The 27193-nt window shown below is 47.6% G+C and overlaps 1 protein-coding gene across 4 annotated transcripts in view; it reads left to right on the forward strand.

Annotated features, from left to right (window-relative positions):
* The window catches only part of SENP6 (SUMO specific peptidase 6), a 2017494-nt gene that overhangs the window by 1645867 nt on the left and 344434 nt on the right, over positions 1 to 27193 (forward strand). The gene's annotated exons all lie outside the window — the stretch shown is intronic.

A 27193-nucleotide genomic window follows, 5' to 3' on the forward strand; every position in this document is an offset into this window, starting at 1 on the left:
GGTCGGGAGCCTGTTTTTCCATTCTCCCACTTCAGTCCCCCCTCTGGTCGACTTGTCGACCACAAACATATCCTTTTCGTTATCTCCTCTTACTCTCCATATCTTAGTTATTCCTCCTAAATGTCCATAGTGGTTAACATGATCTTCAAATGACCAATACATATATTCACATGTTCCTCCAGGAGTACAGTATACCCATTTCCCTATGTAACTCCTGGGATTTCTTGGGTTCTTGATCTTCACCGATGGTGGGTCCAGGTGGTTGGTGATGATCTGGTTGCGCAATTTTTCTCTCTTGTATTATTATGCCTGTGTGCTGGCCGTCATCTGCTGGCATCAATGAGTGCATACCGACCATTTCAAGCAACTCGTCAGTGGTGCGTGTCTTCCGGGCCTTCCAAAATCTTATTATGATCAGTGTAGCTCCAGCCAAAATAGTACAACCAACTATAATTTTCAGTCCATCTGACAGCCAAGATGGCATCCATGACCATAATAGCGAAAACCAGCTCTCATCCTTTTTCACGCCTTTACTTTCATCCATCTGGGCCAATTGTGAAACTGCTTCTGTCAGTGTACCGTTGTCAGCATCGTTGGCAGGAATGAACGTGCAGCATGATTGTCCTATCTTTGCGCAGCTGTTCCTGCTCCCCCCTCAGGTAACTCCATCACGCTTGCACAGTTGGTGTTGTATCCTACGTCCACCTCTCCTTTATGTTGGTAGCATACCTTAGGCGCAGTCAGCGGCAGTATTGTTATTGGGTCTTCAACCGTCTCTATCCACGTGAGCATGGCCACGTACTTGATCCAAGTCGTCCAACATCTGTGGTTGTGTGCATCGATAGTTGAAATAGTTTCTTTTGTTACCATGTTGCTGCCAACCACTCCTATCTCCCATTTGTTATCCAAGTACACCTTCCCCGTTATCGTCACCAGTGGCCTCTCCCAGCATCCTGGTTTACCAGGAACTTCAGTGGCGTACCAATCACATGGTAAATACTGCAGTGTTACTTTCTTTGTTTCCCCTTTTGCAGGACCACTTGTTATGTATCTGAATGCTTCAGCATGTAAACTGCTCATGTGGTAACTCAAATAAGTCTTGAGGAAGTTGTTTTCGTATGGGTATGAGTCTCGTGTTTTCCACACCATATGCACCACTGTCCCTTGAAATCTTCCTTTCGTTTGGAACAGTGCCAAGTATATTGTCTTCATCTATTTCTGTGGCAACAAATGTTCGAGAAGCGCTCATGGCGTATGGTATTAATGAGCAAACATAGCAGCTGTCTTCTGTTGTCTGCTTACCAATGCGGGTCATGTGTTGGTACCATATGTTGTTTGAGACGTGTGCTGAATCTTGTATATAATTGTCAATACCTTTATTATCCGAGTATGTGCTGCGTTGAACTCTATTTTGTTTGTGCGCAATTTTACTAGTATCACCTGACGTAACACCTGTTGCAGCTGGGGATGGGGGTGTATTAGGTTTGGGTACAGCAATAATATTGATAGCACAGCTGTACTGCCATACAGAGTCAGCCAAGAACCCGGTGGAACATGAAAATCCCTATTATTTTTATTACACATGCTAATTTCACCGGCATTTTGCTCTTACCTTGCTGCAGTCCGGCAGCGTATTCTTGCGACGTTAGAGTTGCCCGCCTGAAAATTCTCAATATGCTGGTTATTAAATGTTAGTTGTTGTTTTTTAAACTCTCCCTATCAAATAGTCATTCAGTGCCCAGGCGAAGAGCTGTTCCCACGCTAATCTAAGCGATCTATCTCTTAGGGCAGGCAAGTATGGGTGGAGGTGGGGCATTGAGTATTCTATGGCCAAGAGGAATGCTGTGTAGTAAACACGTACCATTTTCCTTTTCAGGTACGTTGGCCTTTTTATTTCATATACAAATTGGTGTGACAATTCTTCTGGGTAGTTATCGTCTGAGGGTACCATCTACTCCTGGGCAGTGAATTTGTTAGTTATCTATTTTCTTAGCAGTACAATAATACGCAGTTCCTGCATGTGCGAGAGAAAAGAAAAGAGAGCATTCACGTGTTTACATGTGTACTTGTGCGAGACAATGTCCTTCAATTCAGGTATTACTGCTATGGGGGTAGGGTCAGTGGGTGGTGGGCAGGGGGTTTGGGCTCAACTGGCGGAAGTATCTTTACTCTTTGAGCGTGTGACCATGGGGTGGGCAGTATGGGGATCACCCCTTTCTTCTTCAGTTATTGTCTCTGGGGAGTGACAGGGTATGGGAACACTTGGGCCGTTGGCTGTGGTAGAACTTTCTTCCTCCTTTGGTGATGTTGTTGCTGTTCTCCCAATGGACCTGTCGGTGGCGCTGGGGCGGGTCTGGGGTTTGTAGATCTTTACATCGTGTAGGTGGTTCCAGGCACGCTTGTCCTGTAGCTTTACTGCTCTCGTTGATACCTCCTCTACCAGATGGGGGCCAGTGAATAGTGGACTATTCCACTTCCTGTTGAAATTGCGAAGTAGTACGTGGTCACCTTTAGCAATTTTACACAGTCCTTCCTTTTCCAGTTCTTTATCCGCGTCTTCTTGTTGATTGCTGTTAGACCCGCCCCGTGTGCGCTCGAGCTGTTGAGACACAAACACTACACTAATAATCAAAGAAGACACATATTGGTACATTTCATCACCAAGAACACTCGCTGTGCTTTTGTGGTCGGTAAATGCTCTTGACGTTGGCGTTAGGGGAAGGCTCATTTGACGTCGGGTAACCACCTCGTGAGGGGTGAGGTGGTGGTAGGACCCTGGTCTATTCCTAAGCTCAAATAGAGCTAATGGAAGGCAATATAACCAACTCGTCTTTGTTGTTTGCTGTATCTTTGCAATTGCCTCCTTTAATAGGCCATTCAGGCGTTCACATACACCGTTGGCCTGTGGGTGGTATGCACATGCAAATTTATGCTTGATGTTCAGCAAGGATGTGATGTGCTGGAACATTTTGTTTGCGAAATGTGGGCCATTATCTGACCTTAACACCTTGCACACTCCCCACCTGGGGAAGACCTCCCTCACTAGGAATTTAGCTGCTCTAAATGCATCTGGGTGTGAACAGGGCCCTGCCTCAATCCACCTAGAGAATGGGCATACTACTACAATCATATACCTATTTCCTTGACATATGTTGATCATATCAACATAGTCAATATGGAGATGCCGGAAAGGTCCCTCTGGCCAGGGTATAGTACCTCTTATCACCTTTAGAGTATGGCCGGCCGTAAACTGTTGGCATGTGAGACAATTACTGATAAAATTTGGCACATGAGAATTTAACTCGGGGCAGAACCAGTCTTCCCTAATTCGTGCTGCAATTACTTCCTTGCCCGTGTGGGCTGGATGATGTAGTTGGCTCAGGGCGGTGTTCAAAAGTGCCAATGGTATTACAACCTTTCCAGTGCCACCCTGGCGCCATATTGCGTCGGTCGGTGACATTGTACATCCTCTTTTTACCCATATTTCTTTTTCGGCCATTGGTGCAGCCGCTTGTAGCTCCATAATCTGTGTGGCTGGGAGATGGGTGTACCCTTCTCTTATCAACATCTCCTTAGCCATTCCCCTCCCTCTCCCTCTCTGTGACTCTGGGGGGTTCCATATCTCACCAAAGTATGCAGCATACTTTGCATGTGCGTCTGCTGCTGCATTCCCCTTCGAGATGTGGTCCTCACCATTGGTGTGTGCGGTGCATTTTACTAAAGCTAATTCTTGGGGGTCATTTATTACTTCAATTAGTTCAGCCAATAAGAGGGCATGTTGCACTGGAGTGCCATCAGCTCTCCTAAACCCTCTTCTTCTCCATTTCGACAGCCCTGAGTGGACAGTAGATGTAACATATGCGCTGTCGGAGTATATGGTCACCCGTTTGTCAAAGCTTTCCTTCAACGCCAAGATCAGTGCAACTAATTCCGCTGCTTGAGCAGAGTAATGCTGTGGTAATTGTACACATTTCATTGCCACACACACCGGTACCTCCATCATTTTTACCACTGCAGCCCCAGTCCTCCTTACACCATCCCTTTGATCGATAGTTGATGACCCATCAATAAACAAGAGCTCACCTCCCTCTAGTGCGTTTTCTTCAACCTTTCTAGTACATGAGTACATTTCAGTTATTTGCGTACAGTCATGGGCATAATCTCCCTCCTCAATTACTTCTGCTAGGAACCTTGCAGGGTTGACCGTGCTACATCTAACAATTGACAGTTCAGCTCTGGATAAAATGATCTCATAACCTGATGCTCTTTGTATGGTTAGGGTGGATTTAGGTTTATTCAATATCGCAAATAGTGCATGTTCCACAAATAGTGTAGTTGGGCACCCCATGGTGATTGCTGATGCTTTTTCCACCGCAAAAGCAGCTGCGGCGAGACCTTGTTCGCAAGGGAAGTGACCTAACATCACAGGATCTAAGTGGCCGCTGTAAAATGCTACTGGTTTGTAGCCCATGCTTGTTTTTTGAGCCAACACTGCTTTCATTACTGCTGAATCGCAATGTGAGAATATAAAAAATTGTCGCTCATAGTCTGGGGATGCCAGTACCGGAGCAGTTGATATCGCATCTTTCAATTCATCAAAAGCCTCTTTCATTTCCATCCAGCTTTTTCTCCCCTTTATTAGCTTCCCTTAACGCCTCAAGCAGGGGTCCTATGTACGAACTGTAATCAAATACCCATGCTCTACAGTAGTTGCACAGCCCCAGGAACTGCTGCAGTTCCCTCACAGTTTGTGGCATTGGAGTGTTTGAAATGGCCTGTGCTCTTTGTGGTGCAATCTTTCTTCCATGTTGGGATATAAGTTGGCCAATGTAAAGTACCTGTTCTTGACAGTACTGTATCTTTTCCATGTCTACCTTGTAACCTTTTTCAGCCAATATTGTCAACATCTTTAAGGAGTCCCCTCTGCATGTTCTTTCGTTTGTACTGCAAATTATTATGTCATCCACATACTGCAACACTGTGCTTTCCACTTCAATGTTACCCAAATCCATCTGTATGACTCTATTGAAAATTGAGGGTGATTCGCAATACCCTTGTGGCAATCTGGTGTGCTTCCACTTTGTGTTTCTGTAAGTGAAGCTCGTCAGATCTTGTGAGTCTGGGTGTAGTGGTATTGAGAAAAATGCATTTTTAAGGTCGATCACTGTAAATCGTGATGCTTCTGCTGGAATTACACACAATATTGTGGCCGGGTTTGCTGCTACAGGATATTCTGCTTCTACTATGTTGTTCAAGGGCCTGAGATCCTGTATGAAGCGCCAAGACCCCCCCTTTAGCCTTGCGCACTGGGTACACAGCCGTGTTACATGGTGATTCTGAGGGGACCAATATACCATTATTTATAAGGGCCGTTATGGTTTCATATATGCCCTCATCTGCCTCTTTTGATAGTGGGTACTGTTTTACTCTGGGGAGTATTGCACCTTTTTTCAATTTTATTCTTACTCCCCCTATACTTTTTATGCACCCCACGTCATAGGGGCCAGTAGTCCACAATGATTTGGGTACCTTTGACATATCCTCCTTAAAGAAGGGGACTGGGGTGCATGCGGGTGCCTCAAGTGCCATTGCAGTTTTCTGTGCTACTTGTTTGTAAGCCACTCTTAGCCATATTTCCACACTCATCATAAACACCATTTCACCTTCCTCCTTTTCATCTGAGAACAGCTCCTCATCTGACACCTGGATGAGCCTACATCCTTCTGCTAATGCTATCACGGCCCTCCATGCTCTTCCCTCTTTGTCTTGGGCATGTACAGCAATGTAATCAGCTGTTGCAATAATGCTCTCAATGTCCATTAGAACCACCTTTCCTTCTGGTTCATCAACAGGTGTTTCTGGTCTGAACAGATAGGCTGCTGGTCTCCTCCATATTTTCCCTTCTATCCCTGGCATCCATGCAATTGCCATATCTGTTCCATACTGAAATAGTTCGCCATCTACTGGCTCCGCCCTAATCGCTGTCTGTCCGCAGTATGCTTGCATAATCTGTCGTGCTGTGAGCATGTTAATCCCTGGAGTAGAGCAAATTATGCCGTCCTCAGTAAAGGAGATCGTCATATTCAACCTGTTCATTATGTCTCTCCCCAGTATATTTACTGGTGAGGCACTATAATACAGAAGTCGAACTGACAGATCATAATCTCCAATAGATAAGGGAATGTTGTCAGTAAAGGGAACCAACCCTTTAGCCCCAGAGAATCCTTGGGTGTTCATGGCTTCGCCTGACATCTTGAATTTACCTTCCCTTATGCAAGACCGGGTCGCCCCGGTGTCAACAAGGAATGATAATTTTTTGTCACCTATCGTTACCTCTATGCGTGGTTCCTCCGCACTATTAGGTGTTACTGACAGGATGGGACACACCAAGGCCGTCTGTGGGCTGTCCTATTGAGGGTACAACGACTGGCCATTTCCGGTATAAGGGTTGTGTCCCAAAACCGTCACCCTACCCAGTTGTGTTTGTGGTGCTTGGGGTTGTTGTGTCATCGCTACCTGTTGTTGTGGCAGTGAATATGTTTGTGGCTGTTGTTGTGTTAATTGTTGTTGTGGTTCATTTCCCTGTTGCAACGTCTGCTGTTGTGGTAGGCCCTGCTGTTCCTGTGAGGGCCTTGGTTGTCCCTGATCACTCCATGATGGTGTTCCTGGTCTAACTCTACACGTGCGCGACATGTGCCCTAATAGTCCACAGCTCCAACACACCAGTGGTTCCCTACTCTGCCATGGAAAGCTCCCTGTGTTGTCCTGGTATACTGGTTGCCCTGTGGGGTAGGAATTTCTAAGTCCTCCCACCTGCTGTTGGGTGCTATATCCGTATCCTCTCCCTCTCATAATTCCTCCTCTCCCCCTGTTATAATTATAATACCCAGCTCCTGCCATCGTATGTCCTCCCCCCATGTTGGTCGTGTATGGTTGAATTGGCGGCGCCTGTTGTGTTATAGCCGGTAAAGGTGGCATTTGGGAGGAATCTTGTGCGGCCACTACTTGTGTGGGGCTTTGGGTCATTGTTGTAGGTGTAGTTATTAGTGCCCCTTCCATTGTGTATTTAGTAAGCTTTTTCTGTACTAGTTTAGCCTCTTCCGTTTTCCTGTCCTCTTCCTTTTGTTTCATTTTTCCTTGCCATGTCCTGCAATGATGCACTATAGTCAGTTGTATTTCTGGCCATGGTTTTGCTTCCATTCCCACTACTTTCTTTAGTTTCTGAACTCCTTCTGGGAGCCCTTGTACCAGTATATGTTAAAATATTGCTGGTGTTTTATCCCATTGTTCTCTAGTTTCCATGCACCACTTCTCTTGGATTTCCTGGATATAATCGGATCTTCGTTCTCACGCATCTTGCGGGAGGTAATTGCTCCTATGTCTGATGTGTCTGGGTACTGTACCCTCAGTGCCTGCCATAGTGCATGTCTGCAGTTTGCGAATGGTGCCCCATCATGCGATGTGTTTGTTATTGTTACCCCATGGAATCCCGCTCTTTCCATATTTCATCCGCTCTATCCCCTAATATTGATATTAAAAGACCCTTTACATCCCCTACTGCCAGTTTCTGTCCTTCGGTGTGTTTTTCCATTTCATATATCCATTTACCCGCTCCTCCACTTAATGATGGGAGCCTGCATTTTATATTTTCTTTATCGGTATGCTTCCAAGGGACATACTGTGGTCTAACCCCTCCTCTCTCCAAAAGTGGCATTAAGTTATGTCTTGTTTCACCCTTTGTGTTCCATAATATCGAGTCCTCACACCCTTCCTCCTCTTCTCTTTCTTCTACATCTTCAACTTCGTCCATATTTCCCCTGCTTGTAACTCTTTCTTCTCCATCTTTTCCCCTTCTTCCATCATTTCCTGTATTTAATGTAGGCATGTGTATTCGTCTTTCCTGCCTGCGACTAGGGCGGTCCCTAAGCCGGCATGCATAGGGTGTCAGTTCATCTGTGAAGGGCGCGAGTTTTATTTTGCGTAACGAGCGTGAGGTGGTTGAACATATAGGCTGCGATGGGGGAGGGCGTGATGGGGATGGTGCAGCCTCATGTGCCTGTCTTTCCGCTATTCCTTGCTATCCCTCCTCACTTCTCCCCAGCTCCTCCTTTCTCCTACTGATCCATGGTGAGTCTGTGTTGGTCCGGGTGATGTATAGTTTATCTAAGCTTTCCCTTTCACTGTTTCTTCCTTCCTTTTCCACTCCTTCTTCTTCCTCACTACAAAAGCTAGTCATAAACGGCACCCCCCACTCGGTCTTTTTCCCCTTAATCGTTACTGTTTGTAAGTCTATTAGGTCCAGTTCTACTTTTCCTCCTTCATCATCCGCTCCCCTTTGTGCTGATGTTGTTGCTACTTCTGTGTTTCTACATAGATCCCCCCATGCTCCACTCTCCCTTCTCCTATCTTCTTTCTTCTTCATTTCTCTCCTCCCTCTCCCTACTATTTTCCTCCCTTTTCCTTTTTAATTCCTCCATCACTTCACTTCTCATCTGTTCCAATATTCTTTCATCCTTTCTTCCTTTCCCATTTCACCCTTTCTCTTTCTACTATACTCTCTAGCACCCTCCCTTCTTCGTATTTCTTAGTTGTTTCTGATAGTAGCCTCCTCTTCCACATTGCCATTTATTTTTATTTTTCTTCTTCTTCCCTTTTCTTTTCTCGCAGCACTGCTCTTGATACCCTTTCTGCTGCTGCTTTTACCCTTTCAGCTTCTCTCCTTTGCTCCTCAGTTGGTTCCCTTATTTTTTCCAATTCATTCTTACCTTCTTTCCTTTTCCTCGCTCTCTCTCTCTTCCCTCTCGAGCTGCTTGATCAATTCATTCTGCTCATCCCTTAATTTTGCTAGTCGTTCCTCCAAAATCTCTTCCTTTTTTCTTAACAGCTCTCCCCCCCCTCATTTCACTCTCCCTGGCATTATCCTCATCTGTTTTCTTTACTACCTCCTTCTCTTCTCCTGTTAATGAACCTCGTAATTTTAATAATATCTGTGCAGCTACCCACTCATCATTTCCTATTTCCACAGTCTGGTCTTCTCCAGTCCACCCCTCCCCTGCTGGCACCTTCCTATGAGCTACATATGGTGGAGGGCTGTAAGCCGGGTTCGAGTATCCCTCAGCCGCCCTTAACTGTCCTCTTTCTATTTCTCCTAATTCTCTTAAAGGGTACAACCCCCTTCCCTCTGTTTTCACTCCCTTTGCTAGGGGTATATCGTTGCTCGGTTCCTGGTTTATTTCATCTGTTTTATTATTCTTTTCTCCTCCCTCTCCTCTGTTTCCCATGTTCTTTTGGTCCTCACTCCCCTGTTTCCCATCCTCTCCTTCCTCCTTAATCTCTTTGTCTTCCGGTATTTCCCTCCATAGTGAACATTCCATTTGGTCCTGGTCGGGACCCCTGGAACATCCTCCATAAGTTAAACACCTCCACGTGGTTTGCCAACTTCTTCCCTTTATATGTATTGTGCAGATGGTTTAATAATGAATGTTGGACATATGGTTCGAAGCTATCATTAGGCGGCCACAGTGTCAGCATTTTGTTATCCGTCCCCTGGGTCCATTCTATGCTATACTTAATCAGTTTCTCCCTATGGGGTGGCAGTGTTGTGCATATGTGTTGTAGTGGGGTAGTGAGGGTGTTCCCCCCCACCCTCCTGATCTTGTCCCGTATGACATAGTAGCGCTCCACTTGCTACCCTTCCCCTATCTGGTGGCAGTTTATCTCACTAGTAGTTTACAATATACAGCCTTATATCGTTACCTGGCCCCGTAAGTTTGGGGACTTACGATAGTCCGCTAAGGAAAATTATAAAAAATATAGTATGTTACATTTGTACATTTTCTTCTATCTTTCTTTCTTTATACAACACCCTTACGGCCCCCTGCGGCCGAGGCGCACGTAGCCCCCTGCGGCTGCGTACCCCTTATGACGTTCTTATACAGTCGTCCTAATTTCACGTGCTCCTCCCCCTTCTACACTTGCCGTGGCCGGCGTTCTCCGTGCGCAGCCACGTTCCCTGTTTCGCCTTTCCCCGATCAACTCATTTACCGTTTATCTCCGTTTCCACTCCCTTACCACACTTCTCTTCCCCATCACTCTCAAAACGGAGATGCCTTGTATTCGCGATATCCTATGAAAGTCCTACTGGTGACGTCACCGATCTCTTTGAGCTACTGGTAAGTTCTTCATATATTCTTTAAGTTCAAAATACACTTGCAATCTACCCCAGTTACCCTTACAGCTGTCTTCCTGTCACTCCTGGAACAAGGTAATCAAATCAATAATATAATCGGACTGCGCACGCTGCGTCGCCTCGCGTGTGATACGCCCCTCGACAGGAGGGCTTAACCAGCCAATTATCTTCCGTATTGGGCAACTAACTAGCTACTGCCTACAGGGAAACGTCATCTACCTATCGAGTGTCTTGCTCGAACAATAGGGATCCTCATCTACTCATTGATCAATAAATGCCAAATCGTAGGAAACCACACACACACACCCTTACACGTAGTCGCGACCTAGGCCAATCAGTGTCTACGAGCGGCCGCACGTGATGTTTTCGTGCTCCGCCCCCTCCCTTCGTGTAACGTAGCCGACTGCCCTCGCACTTGTTCGGCTACCCTTCATTCCATTTCCAACACTAAATTGTCAAACCTTCGCCGCGCACCTGTGCAACACCTCCCACCTCCCGTATTTAATTCCTCCCCCCTCCCTCACAATTTCACATTGCTTGTTGTGCGTGGCATGCTCACCAAGTTCTCTTGATGCGGGGCCGCTCGACTGCGTGCACCCCTCCAAGCGGCTCGTCACCTCCCCTCGTCTGGACCACGTCTGGACACTCGCCAACCGTGGGCGGGATACTTCTCAACCGGCTCCCGAAGGCCAATATCCGGATTGCGCTGTCCGGTCTGCTCGCAGCTCCGCGATGGTCCTGTAGTCCTCAGAAGGGGGCGACGGCAGAGGGGGCCGGGCCTCCTCCCAACCGGAGTGCCTGGAAAAAGCAAAAATTTAAAAAAAAAGGCAGATCTTAAACAGATCTCAGCAGTGCCTCCAACTTGTCGGGGGGGGGAAATTCTGCCGGGGTTGGCCGGGCCGTCCGCAGGCCTCCGGGCAGGGAGGCCCCAACTCCTCCCGTATATCCCAGAAGAGAGAGAGTATGAGACACACACAAGAAGCAAGGTGACTCTGCTGTTTATTATACAAAACGGCAGGGATGGGTCAAGGATCGTACGCGTCCGTCCTGACACACACACAATCGTGGGGCTCGCAGGCCCTTTTTACCTTAGTATGACGCGCTACTTGCGTCACCTTAGAAAGTTAGCAAAAAACCTATCGCCACTCTTAATTGGTTGCTCGAGTGGTAGGGTTAGTATAGCATACGTATAGAGAACAATATTACTGGACAAGGGTTAGTCAGGTGATATATCTGGGTTGTCCCTACAATTAGATACATGAGAATTGTTACATGAAGACTCCTGATGATTGGTTAATGTTAATGGCGTCAGTGATAAGAGCCCCATGTTCTGATTGGTGCGCCCGCGAGCTTCCCAGCCTGGGACCATCGCTGTTACCAGCTCTCGGTGTACCTGTCATTTGCAACAATGTTTCACTATGAGTACGTGCAGACAATGTGAGGACTTATTCATGAGCTGGAAAGCCGACTACTCCCACTGTCGCAGATGTCCATTGAGCCTTTTAAGTGTATCTGCCTGTGTCTTGTAACGAGGGATCCAGACGCCTTCTTTCTCCTGGGCTTGGCATCCTGTCAGGTTCGGCTTGGTCACGTGAGGTGGGACCGTGTTTGAGGCAGAATTCTGCACAATTAATATTGTTTTTCCACTGTGTGCTTGGTTTAATTTGCAGGTGTGACTTTAACGTTGGTGCGCGGCGTGCGAGGTTGCAAATTCGTGCCATTGATGGTCTGCTTTTGGAATGTGGGTTTGCAACATTACGACCTTGGCTGTCTGCTTTCGCCAGGCTCATTCTGCAGGATCAGCAACTTGACTCTTGTTCTTTTAACGTCCATGGGAGCTCTTGCTTGCGGCCTACTTAGGCCTGGTGTATAGGTGGGACCGTTTGGTGCACAGGCGCTTTAGGTTATAGTAGCATATTGTCTTATGATTAGTATCGTGTCTTCGTTATATTTCTCATTATGGCACCTGGGTTTTAGGAGAAGCGTAAGCAAGCTCTTTAGATGAGTTCATGATGCGTCTTGCGTTTCTGCATTTTGAGAGCCTATGTGGAAAATAATAAAGATGCACGTCCGTGAGTATGTCTGTCGCCTACGTCATAGCACTGAGTATATTCTTCGTGTAGATTGGTGCGGGAGTGTCCAGTGTGTATATTGGCACAGGTGTGCTGACCGTTGGCTAGGTCGTCATGGCATCTCTAACGACGTGCAGGTTTTAGTCTAGTTGATCCGTGCCGCAGGTATCGGCATGGGCAGGGCGGGCTGCTGGGCAGGCAGATGGACACATCCGTATGTTCCTGTACCAGGGTATTTGGTCGTCTGGTAGATAGGCAAACTCTTACCGTGGCGGGTGTCTGGGCCGTGATCCTTTAGGCCAGGCGCGAGAGGGGAAGGACGGGAGCCTGTTTTTCCATTCTCCCACTTCACATGGATGGCCACACATGGTCTATGCTTGAATGATGATAAAACTGAACTCATCATCCTGGGCACTCCGTCCAACCTAAAAACTATGCTCCAACTACTCCTCATTCATAATCGACGGAAGTAGAACGCAAGGTAAAAACACATGGCTTTTACCTTGACTCAAATCTTCAATTCACTAAACAGGTTAACTCCTTAGCATCCTCCACGGCCTACACGTGCAAACTGGTAAGCCATTCCTCTCCGATAGCAGCTGCACTACTCTGGCCAGAGCCCTCATCCTATCGCGCCTGGACTACTGTAATGCCCTTTACCTAGGATCGACTAAAGCCACCATCAAAAGAATCCAAGCCTTACAAGAGAATGCCCTCAGAGCGGCTTTAGGTATCTTCAGAAGAGAACACATTTCAGAGATCAGTCGACAGAACTGGCTCCCAACCTACGACAAAGCCCTCCTAAAAACTTTGTCGCTTATCCACAAATCTCTCAACAATGCACCTATCTACTTGGCGGAGAGATTCCACAAACAGACATCCATAAGACCAGTAAGACTAGCCAACAGAGATCGACTCTCCATACCATGCTTCAAACGATCCACAATTGGAGGTAACCGCTTCCCGGTGAAAGCAGCCAAACTATGGAATTCTCTGCCTCCCAGTTTGAGAACAGACCAATCTTATCACAAGTTTAGATCCAACATCATCATATGGCTGAAATCTAATAACCAGAATCAATAACCCTTGTTTAGGATACTGTTCGAAAAATCGCCATGGCACCCAACATATGCTATGATATCTCCACTCTTAGGCTAGTATCCGGGTATTTATCTCCCCTCACCCGATTCTAGTCTGTATGTAATCTCCCTATGGAAACTGTTTGTATATTCTTTTGCTGCACACCATGCCTGTAAATGAGCACCCTCTGTATATACACCCTTGTAATTATTACCTGTATGTAAACTGTATACATTTTTGTGTAACTAAGCTTCGCATGTTCGTGTAACTGCTGCACCCTGCTACCCCAGGGTATGATGAGTAGTTTGTTTGCTTGTTTTATTATTTATAATGCGCATTTCAGCTGTGTAAATACTACTGCGCAACATAGCGCCATTATGGTCATACTCATTCAGTCATAGCATAAAGAACACAATTTATACTGTGGACCCCTCAATCTAGGTACCAATTCACACCTGGTGTTGAATCTAAGATCAATGTGGGTCAGAATGACACAAATGCTGGGTGTATGCAATCCAACGCATCCGTGTTCTACGGATCGCGGTATCAACAAACGAGATCTAAAGGAAAGTGCAGATATGTTCCGTAGTTGCTACTACTTGTACAAACCAAATATTCTAATGTAATGCCTGTGTGACCTCCTCTTACTTGTCATTCGAAAATCCTCTTCTCGCACAAAACAATGTGTGCCACTTCGATCTCTCTGAGTATTTTGTTAGAGGAGAGGCCCTGTGACCTTCTCTCACATGACTGCGCAAAACGCCCTTCTTGGCTCAAACATGTAATGAGAGCAAACATCCTCGTCTATACTGATTGTAATTTAAAGGTGTATGGCAACATAATGCGGATCAGCCTGTGGTTGTATATCTAACAAACAAATACAGTAACCATTGGTGTAATGCCAATGTCCTGTAGTAATGGTAGGTGGGAGGTTGGTGAAACCTGAACACCTTGCCCATCCGAATCTTACAAGAGGTATAACCGGACTATGCTGTGGGATAGGCTGTTGCATACCGTATGCATTACAAAAACTACATGTGCTCTTCCATGAATGAAGAGATGATGCTGAATAGTGTCTTGTACCAGTGAAAACTAATAGCGTCAAGAAACCTTTCTGTGGAACCTGCAGATGAGAAAGAGATTTGGGTAATAGGTACACCTCTCTCCTTTTTTGTATAGACCTACACGTGGGGACAGCCCATGTGATGGGAAACAAAGGAAAAAAGGGGGGGGCATGGAACAACAGTCAACCTATGATAAACAACTAATAGAAATTACATTAACCCAACTATAGACAAACAAAATTTTAAAAACAATCGGATTCATAATCATCAACCATAGTCACAAACTGTTTAAAAAATAACCATATAGAAAGGACAGGATACATATACAAACAAACTTGCAAAAATAGTGCAATTCCATATGCAATTTGATGTACACAGAAATCTTATTAATAAAAAAGTGTAAATTCTGTTCTTCATTCATGCCATAGGGCACTAATGATTCCAGTCTGTGGACCCAAAAAGCCTATTTCTGCGCTCTTCTACTTGCAATGTTGCCTCGGAATTCCTTTGTGTCAAGAACCTCCAGTACCTTGAATTTCATTTGCGCAATGGTATGGCCATGTTCAATAAAATGTTGTGCTACTGGTGAGTGTTGGTTATTGGTTCTTACACAAGACTTGTGCTTGTTCCATCTTACTTTTTCCCTTCGTTTGGTTTTACCCACGTAATACATGCCACAGGGACACCTAATGCATTAGATGACATTTTCAGAAGCACGGGTTGCAAAATGTCTTGGCTGTATCCGTTCTCCTGTGTGGGGATGGAAGACATACAGACCCTTTGTCACGCTGTGGCAGTTGCCACAGCTTAGGCATGGATATGTGCCCTTCTTTTCTGTTCTGTTGCTCCTGGGTACTTTGTCTTTCGTGCTGACTAGCAGGTCCATCAGATTCTCACTCCTCTGATAGTCAAACACTAGTGGTTTGGGAAATAGATCTTTTGTTGTGTCATTCCTCAATATATCCCAATGTTTATTAACAATCCGTTTTACCTTGCTGCTCTGAAGACAAAATTTAGACACAAACACTAATGGTTGAGTAGTCGTTTTAGGTCTCATTTGAAGTAGAGTCGCTCTGGGCTGACTAGTGGTTTTCTCTACAACTGTATCCAAGTCACTCATTGGAAAGCCTCCATCTCTGAATTTCTTCACCATCTTATTGAATTCAATTTGACATTCCTCTGGATCGCTAATACATCTTCGAGGGGATTGGGTCCTCCGACGTATTGCATATCTATGACAGGTAATGTCCACAGCTGTGCTGCTTCGGAAAATCTTTGGCGTCTGTGTCCTGCGTTGATGCGCCGTCCCCGAGGACCTCCTCCGACGGCCAACGTCACCCGATGTGATAAGTAGGACGCACGACGCCCATAGCCTCAGTTCCGTTTTTTCCGCGAACGTGTTCGCTTCGTGAATCTCGGTACGTCTCGACTCGTTGGAGTTTGCTGTTTTCAATTCTCGGTTTGTTAAACCTGTTCAGTTTGTTGTGAAGACCTGTTCGTGGCGATGTCTTTCTCATCTTCAACCCCGCGTCCGGGCTTCAGAACTGCGGGGACTGTGGGTCCAAGATGTCAGTCACGGACTCGCTCGACGCCTGCCTCTGGTGCCTCGGGGAGGCCCACGATACGGACGGGAACACAAGAAGAAGCTGTCGGTAGGCCGGGTGTCTAAGCCCCGGAAGTCGAGGTCTGCTGGGCTTTCGACGGATGACTCGAGGGGCGACTCTCTGCGTTATCGTCGGAAGGCCCAGTGGGTCTCCTTCCAGGAGTCGGTCTCGCCACTCCTCTGCCTCTTCGAGGCATTCGCGGAAGTGCGGCATAGGTCGCCTTCCCCGTCCTCTTCCGAGGACTCCGCCCGTCTGCGGGTCGCTTATCCCTCCATGCAAGCGACACCGGAGGAATGGGCTTCCTCGGGAAGCAGATGCTAGCGATTCTTGAATCGCAGGGCACCAGTCCGTCCGCGCCTCCGAGTGGGGTCAGTCGGCACCGGTCGAGAGACACTGCTCGTACGCCTTGGGGCTCGGGTGGCCGGCACGGCTCGCGGGAGAGGTCCCGCTCGGACAAGGGTAGCCGTTCTCGCCATGCCCGTGCCAGGTCCCGGTCCTCGACGTGCTCAAGACCGTGTGATCCTGTGCCGTCTTCGCAGAAGACGTCGACGCCTGTGACGCCGAGGTCGTCGACGATTTCTCTCGAGGCTCTGCCTCCGAGGGGGTCGTCGACGCCTAGGTTGTCGAGAGATACGCTCGGAGCTCCGGCTTCGAGGACTGTGTCGACGCCGCCGATGCTGGCGGCGCTGCAGCTGACGTCGACGCCGATTCGCTCGACGTCGACGCCTTTTCTGTCGACGCCGACTCGTTCGGCGCCCTCGACGCCTTTCGAAGCAGTGGTGTCGGAGGGGCCCCGTGGCACGGGGTTTGCCCCTAGAAAGGCTCTGGCTAAGGCCAGGCACTGCTTTGGTCCCCAGAGGTCTTCCTCTCCCCACCTGGAGTACATTTCAGAGGGTGATGAAGGCTCTGATGGCGGCTTGGTTCCGGTTACGGTTCCAGATGACCTTATCTCGGGCCATAGCCAGTTTGATGATCTGCGGCAGTCGCTGCATGATGCCAGTGGACTGGACACCTCTCCGGAGGTGGAGTTTTGTAGGCCGGAGCCTGACACTCCTGCCGATTCTTCATATCGGCGCCTTATGTCTCGGGTCACCGAGTGCTTGGGTTGGTCAGCTCCCCCAGGGGAGTTCGTTCAGGATGATCTCACGGACATCCTTGATCTTGGTCCCCCCACTGACCCGGTTTTGCCTTTTCATATGGCTCTGCAGAGAATGGTGGCGGCGGCTTGGACTGCTCCGGAGAGTCTCCCGGCAGTGGGCAAGTCTTTTTCGCAAAAATACCGTCCAGCCAGTATCGACCCCTGCTACTTGTATAAGCACCCCACTCCGGAGAGTTTGGTGGTGCAGGCGGCTATGGCCCCGGCAAAGCAGGCGTCGTATCCTACCATCCCTCTGGAGAGGGACGACAAAAGTTTTGACGGCTGGGCGAAGAAAGTGTTTTCTTCCGGGGGTATGGGTCTTCAGGCGGCCAACTCCATATGTGGCTTGTCTCATTTCACACACACTCTGTGGAACTGTGTTGCATTAGCGGCTGAACATATTCCCGAAGGGGACGAACGGGATGGTTTCCTTGCTATGGTTCAGGGTGGCAAGGATGCCATGTTCGAGGCTGTTCAGTCGGGTTTGGACTTAGCGGATTGTGTCAGCCGGTCCATGGCGGCGAGCACCATAATGCGCAGGTTTGCGTGGTTGCGGAAGTCTGGGTTCGCTCCTGATGTGCAGACCCGGCTCCTCAACATGCCCTTTGACGGTGAACACCTTTTTGGCAGCAAGGCTGACGAGAGCCTTGAGAGGTTGCAGACCTCCAAAGCTGCAGCAAAGTCGTTGGGCGCTGCAGTTCACCAACCTCTGCTTTTTCGTCCTAGGGGACAGCAATGGAGGGGAGGTTCCTTTCGCTATTACTTGTCCTTCAGTAAAGCGAGGGGAGCTAGCAGTCAAAGGGGCCATCGTAAGAGTGCCAGAGGTGGAAACAAAGGTACTCGAGGTGCCAAGGCCGCTCGGGCAGTTGCCTCTTTGCCCTCAGGCAATGCCGCAGCCGCTACCACTCAGTCATGAGGTCAGGTCCCATGGTTCGCCGGTTGGGGGAAGGCTGGCACAGCATCTTGTAGAGTGGCAAGCCATTACTTCGGATGTGTGGGTTCTGGAGATCATAACCCACGGCTACTGTCTTCCTTTTCGGCAGAAGCCTCACGACAATCCACCAGGGAACCTCTTTGAAGTGTCCGGATCCGCTCCTGGCGCAGGAATTTCAAGCCCTGCTGGAGAAAGGTGCCATAGAACTGGTGCCTGTAGCGGAGAGGAACAAGGGATGGTATTCCCCTTATTTTTTGATTTCAAAGAAAGACGGGGGATTGAGACCCATCATGGACTTGTGCGGTTTGAACAAACTCCACAGGAAGGACAAGTTCAAGATGGTGACTCTTTCTCAGGTCCTCCAGGCCCTTCAACTGCAGGACTGGTTGGTGTCTCTCGACCTCAAGGATGCTTACTTCCATGTGCCGATCCATCCCAAGCACAAGAAGTACATGAGGTTCGCGTTTGGCGACTCGCATGTTCAGTTTCGGGTCCTGCTGTTCGGATTGACCTCCTCCCGAGGGTTTTCACCAAGGTTTTCATCAGGGGGAGCTCTCCCGAGCAAGTCCTCGATCATCTGTCCGTCACCTGCCACTCCCTTCACAGGCTGGGCTTCTCCCTCAATTTAAAGAAGTCCCATTTGACACCAACGCAGGGGCTCCAGTACATCGGAGCAGTGCTCGACACGTCCCTGGGGCAGTGTTTTCCTCCTCAGGTGAGGGCTGTTCACATTCAGCAGATGGTGAACAAGTTTCAATCTGCCCAGGATCTCCCAGCGTCCGAGTTCTTGAGACTGCTCGGCCTCATGGCATCCTGCATTCTTCTGGTGCCAGAGGCTCGTCTGCGGATGAGATCTTTGCAGTGGGCACTCAAGCTCCAGTGGTCTCAGTCCTCCGGCACGCTGTCGGACCCTGTTCAGGTGCCGTCCTCGGTAGCCAGGGACCTTCTGTGGTGGGCCGTCGAGGGCAATCTGATGAAGGGGACCCCATTTTGGCTGCCCTGGCCGGAGGTGACGATCGTGACGGACGCATCCCTCACGGGATGGGGAGCTCATGCCTACGAGTTGACAGTCAGCGGTTGTTGGTCTCCGTCGGAGTCCAGACTCCATATCAATCTGTTGGAGCTGAGGGCCGTCAGGCTAGCCCTGAAGGCTTTTCTGCCGTCTGTGTGCGGAAAGAGTGTCCTGATTCTAACGGACAACACGGTGGCCATGCACTACCTCAACAAAAGGGGGGGGGGGGGTCAGGGTCACTTCCGCTGTGCAGGGAGGCAATGCAGCTCGAATTCTGGGCCATCCAGCAGGAAGTTTCGATCTCGGCTGTTCATCTGGCCGGAGACGACAACGAGACGGCGGACGCTCTGAGCAGGCAGAGCTCGATCTCTCACGAGTGGGAGCTGGCTCAGGAGATCCTCCTGGAGATCTTCACCCTTTGGGGGACCCCTCAAGTGGATCTCTTCGCCTCCAGTGTCAACCGGAAGTGCGAAAGGTTTTGCTCGCGGGAATTTCCTACAAAAGGAGCCTTAGGAGACGTGTTTGTGGTGGAGTGGTCATTCCCACTGCTGTACGCGTTTCCTCCAGTCCCCGTCATCCCACAACTGCTGCAGAGGTTACGGAGGTTCAGTTCCCGGATGATCCTCATTGCTCCGGCGTGGGCCCGGAAGACGTGGTACTCGGACCTTCTAGACTTGTCCATCTGCCCTCCACGTTGTCTTCCCTACCGAGACTATCTGCTCTCACGGGACGGGGGTCAGGTTCTCCATCCAGAGGTCAGATCCCTCAATCTTCACGCTTGGCTTCTGAAAGGTTGAGGTATAAGGATTGGGACCTCCCTGAAACGTGATGGAGGTGTTGCTCTCCGCCAGGCGGCCGGCAACAAAGTCTCTGTACCCTTGGCGTTGGAGAAAGTTCTGCGACTGGTGCAGAGTTCAGAATGTGGATCCTTTTGAATGCGACACAGGCGGCCGGCAACAAAGTCTCTGTACCCTTGGCGTTGGAGAAAGTTCTGCGACTGGTGCAGAGTTCAGAATGTGGATCCTTTTGAATGCGACATTCCCATGGTTCTGTCTTTTTGCTTTCTTTGGCCCACAGGGGCTTGCAAGTGGGGACCATTAAAGGTTACCTGGCGGCGCTGTCCATATTTAAGCGCTCGTCTGAAGAGTGTTCCTATTTTAAAATTCCTTTAATTTCGCAGTTTTTGAAAGGGCTCACTAATGTGTTCCCTCCATCACCTTTTCTGGTGCCAGGTTGGGATTTGAACCTTGTTAAGTTTCTTATGGGTGCTCTGTTTGAGCCGTTACATTCTTGCCCTTTGAGGCTGTTAACTCTGAAAACTGTGTTTTTGGTTGCGGTTACTTCCGCTCGCAGAGTGAGTGAGTTACAGGCACTTTCAGTTAAGCCACCCTTCACTGTGTTTCATAAGGACAGGGTTGTCCTTGGAGTTCATCCTTCTTTTCTTCTGAAGGTGGTTTCAGACTTTCATTTGAGCCAGAAGGTTGTTCTTCTGGCGTTCTATCCTCCTCCACGTCCTGGTAAGGAAGAGGAGAGGCTCCATAGGCTTGATCCTAGGAGAGCGTTGAGCTTTTATATTTCGCACATGTCCCGGGTCAGAGTGGACGATCAACTTTTCATTGGTTACGCCGGAAAGCGTTTGGGACAAGCTGTGACGAAACCGACTTTCTCGTTGGATTATTTTAGCTATCTCTGAGTGTTACCGCTTGGCGGGTAAGGACCCTCCGGCTGGCTTGTGGGCCCATTCTACCAGGGGAGTGGCTGCGTCTACTGCCCTGCAGAGGGGAGTTCCTATTCATCACATCAGTAATGCAGCCACTTGGGCTTCAGTCCATACTTTTGTACGTCACTACTCCCTCGACTCCATCAGAGGGCAAGATCGGGCCTTTGGCAAGGCAGTTATCTATTCCTCAATTTGATTGGGCATGCTAAATTTGTATTCTAAATTCTTTCCCACCTCCTTGCTTGGTACTGCTTTGGGAGTCTGTCATAGATATGGAATACGTCGGAGGACCCAATCCCCTCGAAGAACAAGTTACTTTCTTACCTGGTAACGTTCTTTCGATGGGATGGTCCGACGATGTATTCCATATTGCTCCCTCCCTTCCTTCCCCGCTGCAGAATTTCTTTTGCGATTGCAGCTTGCGTTCAGCAAGGCCTTGTGTGTCTGACTGGCAGAAAACTGGTGGCACACGTTCTGGGAAAAAACTATAACTGAGGCTATGTGCGTCGTGCATCCTATTTATCACATCGGGTGACGTCGGCCGTCGGAGGAGGTCCTCGGGGACGGCGCATCAACGCAGGACGCAGACGCCAAAGATTTTCCAAAGCAGCACAGCTGTGGACATTACCTGTCATAGATATGGAAGATGTCGTCGGAACATCCCATCAAAAAAACGTTACCAGGTAAGAAAGTAACTTGTTCTTCTAATCCTTAACAGTTGTCCATACAGCACATTTTTCAACTTGTTGGGGGCTGGAAACTCATCCGATGAAGGTATTGCTGTGTGTAGGTTTACTGAACAATGTGGTTGATATGTTGTTGTTAGTGACCTTCATTTCTACATCTAGAAAGTATACATTGGGTGTACCAATGTTTGCTGTAAACTGGATGTGAGGGTCAATCTCGTTTGTAAAAAAGTCTCCCAACGTGTCAAGGGTGCCGTGCCAAATGGCAAAAATGTCATGATATACCTGACCCATTTTGTTAAGTACTTGTGCCAAACCGGGTGATTTATGATATGAGTGGTTTTGAACCTATGAATAAAACTGTTGACATGCACAGGGGCCATACTGGCGCCCATAGAGGTCCCTGATGTTTGAAGATAGTATTGCTTTTGGTATTTGAAGTACGAATTCGGTGCAGTTAATTCTAATAAGATCACAATGAATTCTTTGTTAGCACCTATGACATCCGCTTGTAAAAGTAGCCATGTTGTTGCCTCTTGGCCCATATCATGTGGAATACTAGTATATAAGCTACACACATCAATAGTAAATAAGATATCTTCACTCATGAGTTGAATAGTTTCAAGAATCTGCAAAATAATGTGTGGGATCTTTAATGTGTGTATATGTGGCTTTTACTAGGGGTTGAAGGAAATGGTCTATATATAGGTACCTAGCAGTTGAAGTAGCCCCTCTGTGGCAGCTACTATAGGTCTCCCCAGAGGATCAACCAATCTTTTGTGTATCTTTGGGAGAAGATGGAACATGGGTACCATGGGGTTGGCTGTCTTGTCTGAAATACACTCCAACTCCTCTGCTCTCTAGTATGTCGTCTCTGTTCCTCTTAATTTCAGATGTAGGATCGACGATCAAAGGTGCGTATACATTGAGATCTTGTAATTGCCTCATACACTTTGTTCGAATCACTCGTGTTCAGTCGTACCAATGCTCCACCCACCCCCTTATGAGCTGGGCGTATCGTGATTGTGGTTTGCACACCCTTATTCTAGTTCATAGACTAAACATTAGATTCGAGGTATTTGAACCTCTTGTATCCATTCTTTTTTGCTTAACTTTAAACTCCAATTAATACTCCAAACACTCTGTTTATTTTTAAAATACCAGTTGTATTAATTTCACCAATTTTTCAAGGCTTCAATATGCAGCCTCTTCCAGAAAAGGCTACAAATGCCAATGCATTTCGGACCATTTGTCCACCAGGGCAAGTAGCTCTTTATTAGTTAAAAATAATATGCCCAGTCACCCGGACCATATATCTAAAAGGAACCAAAAATAACTGAATAGTGTTGGACATCATTCCAACAATTCAACACCACAAGATTATATGACCAGGGGGAGGGGAAGAAATCACAATCTAACAAAACAGTTCTAAGTCCCTAGTGCCTGCACAACACATAGTACAGTGTCCTGAAGACGCAACTGACACTCTTGCTATATATTGTAGGTTTTTTGATGCCTGATAAGCACACAACACACACCAGTAGTTACATGCAGCCAAAAGACTCCAAGAAGTCAGGATACATTGTTGGATACAATTACCAGTGCAATACACTTCAGGGTAATAATTGCACAGTACCAAAATGAGCTACAATAGAAGAAGAGGACAGCAGGACTTCAAATGTACTTCTAAAACCCCTCATTGGCTCAAAATCAAGTGTTGGGCCTAGAACCCCCGAAGCCCTGTGGGTGTAAGAGAAACATCCATAGACATAACCCATTGGAGGACAAGAGGGAGACCACAACGACGAGATCTGGAGGTCGACTGAAGAACCAGAAGGCCTTTGAAAACATTCAGCAAAGACACCCAATGTTAATGGGAAGTGTGGAAGGGACTTTCAAAGAATCTTGACTTCAGACCAGAGGGATCCCTCAGGATAAGTATCACAAATAATCGCTCACCCCAGGACCCAGAGGCAAGTACTCACGGCTGTAGTTTTGAGGACAACTGCTCCAGCAAGACGAAAGAACCCAGATAAGTACAGGCTTCTTTCCTATGTACTTTTTTACAGGATCCAGTGCCCATTGGCTTTAACCCTGATCCAAGGACGACCCTAATGATTATAAGGAAGAATAAAGGACCTTCCCATGATGGGGAGCCTGGAGCCAGCAGTTAGAATACCTGCAAGAAAGACTCGAAGATGAAGGAATATTCCCTCTGCTCATTGCACAATGGAAGGCTGGCCCAGCCACACAAAACCGTCCCACCGCAGGTGAGGACTAAGGTGGAGGCGATCCAGGATGACCCAAGGAGCAGATGAGGCAGAGCATTGGTGTCCCACTTCCCTTCCAGATGATGGAAAATGAGAGCCAATCGCAGAAAACAGTTTGGAAAATGGTCCCGGGGGAAAACTCGAGGCAACACTGAAGTTGGGTCAGCAGAAGCAGATGAAGCCCAGACTGGATTTCTCTCCACAGATAATCCCAACCCTAATATGCCCAAACCCAGAAAATCTAAACAGGGATATGTCTTCACCACTACATCCAGCCAATATGACAAGAAGAGGGCTGAAAACAGCAGCACAGACGTGAAAACTGTGCATCTCTCCTCCAGTAGTTCAGCAGAGCTTCTTCCTCCCAAGTTACATGAAAAGACAGCGATAGAGAGCAGGGTCAGGTGTGAGAAACCAGAGGGCGTCCTCGCATCTACTCCCCAGGGGTCTCCTTTTCAGGTGGCCAGGGAAAGGCCACTGCTGTTGTATCCTGACCCATGGGGTGGAGAAGCGAGGGAGGATCACCTGGGTGGAGGGTCCTTGGGAAGTGAGGTGAGGGTGCCCACACGTGATGCATGGTATCCCCCTTGTCCGTGTATTGAACAACCTTTCCATCGCCTTTTATAGGCTGCTATCAATCCCTTCCCCTCTTTTCCATTAAATCACTTCCTAGTACCCACAAGTTGTATACTGAGATGAGGAAGAGACTAACTAGGAATGCATAGCCTTTCTTTATTAATACACCTCTGTACGAACACCACTATAGTACTGAGGTGGGGATGAAGACCACAAGAGTAATGCAGATTCCCGAAACCAGTCCTGAACGGTATAGTTGTGAACCCAATACACATGGAGGGAGGTTTAAAAGTCTGAGGCCCAGAGAAGAACAGAGAACACTCTGGGAGCTGGAGCGAGCAGACTGCCACATGCCAGAAGAACAGCGAACCCAGAAGAAAGACGGCGTGGCAGAAAAGAAGCTAGAGGTGTGCAACCTGCTGCCGAGTGTACACACGAGATGCTGCACGGAAGAGGAGAGCTGTGGCGGTTGAAGGTTTCGCTCCAAGACCAGGAGAAGCCACCGAGAAGAAGCAGCAAGTCGCTCCATGGAAGAAGAGAGCCGTGGCAGCTAGAAGGTTTGCTGCAGAGCCGCGAGAAGCCGCCAAACAGAGGCAGCGAGAAGCCACATGGGAAAAGAGGACACTGGTGGCTAGATCCCCAAGCCGGGAAGAGCAACCAGTCAGCCAGCCTAATAGGGAGAGGAGCCCGGGTACAGCAAACAGATTGTCAGACCTGTAAAGACATTTTAATGGATACTAAATGTGAATGAAGTGAAATACTGATTTTGAAGAACGAAGCTGAAGGAAAACTAATATTGCAAAAATCCAAATATGAATCGAAGTGAACGAGAAACATAGAATGCTTATAAGCCCAGTGAGAAGTAATGAAAGGGGTTATGGCAGAGAAAACCAGCATTGGTAAAAAGCTAACTAGAGTTCGATTCATAAATACCCTTTGGGCTCAAGCCAATAGAATATGGTGAAACCAAGGAATTGTGTTTTGTGAATCTGAGGAATATTTGAGCAAACAAGAGGGGCTTGGGCGCAACCTCTGCTTATGAAAAACCCAAACTGTGAAAGAACATAAGAAAAGGGTTTTCGTTGAACAGTATGTATTGTGCAATATTAAATGCTGAACTGAATGAAAACTTTAGGGACAAAGCAAATGCTAACTTGCATTGAATACTGCACTGAATGAAACCCGTATAAGTAAAGATACAACAAGCGAGAAATGCATATGAACTGTAAACATTGTTTTGTGAAAGCCAAGCAAGTGGCAAGAAGGCAAGAGTGGAAGATTGCGAGAAAGCGTAACTGCTAGGTTGTAAAGGAGTGAAATAACCACTAAGTGAACTCTTGTAATTGAATATAGTGTGACAAAGACAAGGAACTTTTATGCTTGAAAACAGTGTGGCAAGGCCAAGGATTGGCCCAAGTTGTGTAACGCAGTGTGGCAAAGCCAAGAGTCTGACAAGGAGAACCCAAGTGAGTGGGAACAGCCACACAGGAGCAAACGCAGAAGAACCTGTATGGGTCAAAGAGCGTGAGACTCCAGGTTGTGGCACCTGTAATGGGTGGATCGTGTTGTCTGACAAATGCGCCTAGACCAGCGAAGGCGTAATTGTGGAAACCAAAAACCCTGTTAAAGCAAACCAAGAAATAGTAAGCTGAATGAAGTGTTTAGCTTATCCAGGAGAGAAGGTAAGTTAATTTTGGACTTGTTTTGAACATTGAAAGACTTGGGCCAAGCAGAGGTTGGCAAGCTGAAGTCTTGGAGAAGGGAATCCTGAGACTTGATGGAACTTTAATGTCGTCTTGAGGACGGAATGCTCAAGACCTTTTTCTGTCAAACTGTGTTGTCTTAAACTTAGGGAAGGGAACCCCAAGGATTTGTGTAACTTTCTTGAATGTGGGGAACAGAAGTTGAAGAAGCAGCCTGGAGCTGAAAGTAACTCAGAACTTTTGTTTGATCACCATTACTTTTATTACTGACATCCCTTGACATTGTTTAGCTTTAGTTGCGAGGGCAAGGATAGGTTTTGGACACAGGCTTTAAGTTGAATTTCAGACCCACTTTCCTTCTTAGTTTTGTTCAGGTAAGGGAATCCCACCATAGCAGAGGGCATGTTAGGCCTTCAACTATCCTGACATTTGAATTAATAAACCATTTTATTTTGCATTTCGAATCTGTTTGTGTCTTGCTTCATGATGCCGTCACACACAGCAAATCCTTAATTTCCACTTCAGAAAAGTGCTGGCCAAAGCCAACGCACCCATCTCCAGTGGTATGGGGAGGCTAATGAGGAAATTATTGGCTGGCTTTCAGGACTGCCACTCACAAGAAATGATGGGGATCCCAGGGACCTACACCGGTCCACACCAGTTAGAACTAATATGGAGGTTCTATTGTGTGCTCACAAAAAAGGCCATGTGGTCAGAACGGTAATTTCCAGGATACTTCGTGGTTGCCCTGAACAAATGTAGCCCTCAAATACAAAATGGGCAAGAGCAGGATTACAAAATAAAATACATTGGGACCCCAGTGGCTGCCATAATGGTGTGTTGGGCTACCAGTGCGGTACAAGGGCTTACACCCCTGATGAAGCATAACTAAAGTACAGCTGCTACCAGCCTACTCCCTGAAACCAACGGAGGGTGAGAGAATCACCCAAGGGGAAAAATTGAGTCCTTGAGAGCCTTATGGGTGACGGAGCACCATCTACTTGAAGTAAAGGTAAAGGGTTCCATTGATGCAGATCTTCAGGAGAAGTCCCTCTGGCAACCAAAGATAGGTCAGTGATACAAAAAAAGAGATTTGGTGGGAGACGCAAAACATTGAGGGGCCCCATGATAAGAGGCTCCAGAAT

The sequence above is a fragment of the Ambystoma mexicanum genome, chromosome 4p (genome assembly GCF_040938575.1).
Source record: "Ambystoma mexicanum isolate Mex_15411 chromosome 4p, UKY_AmexF1_1, whole genome shotgun sequence".
Taxonomy (NCBI): Eukaryota; Metazoa; Chordata; class Amphibia; order Caudata; family Ambystomatidae; genus Ambystoma; species Ambystoma mexicanum.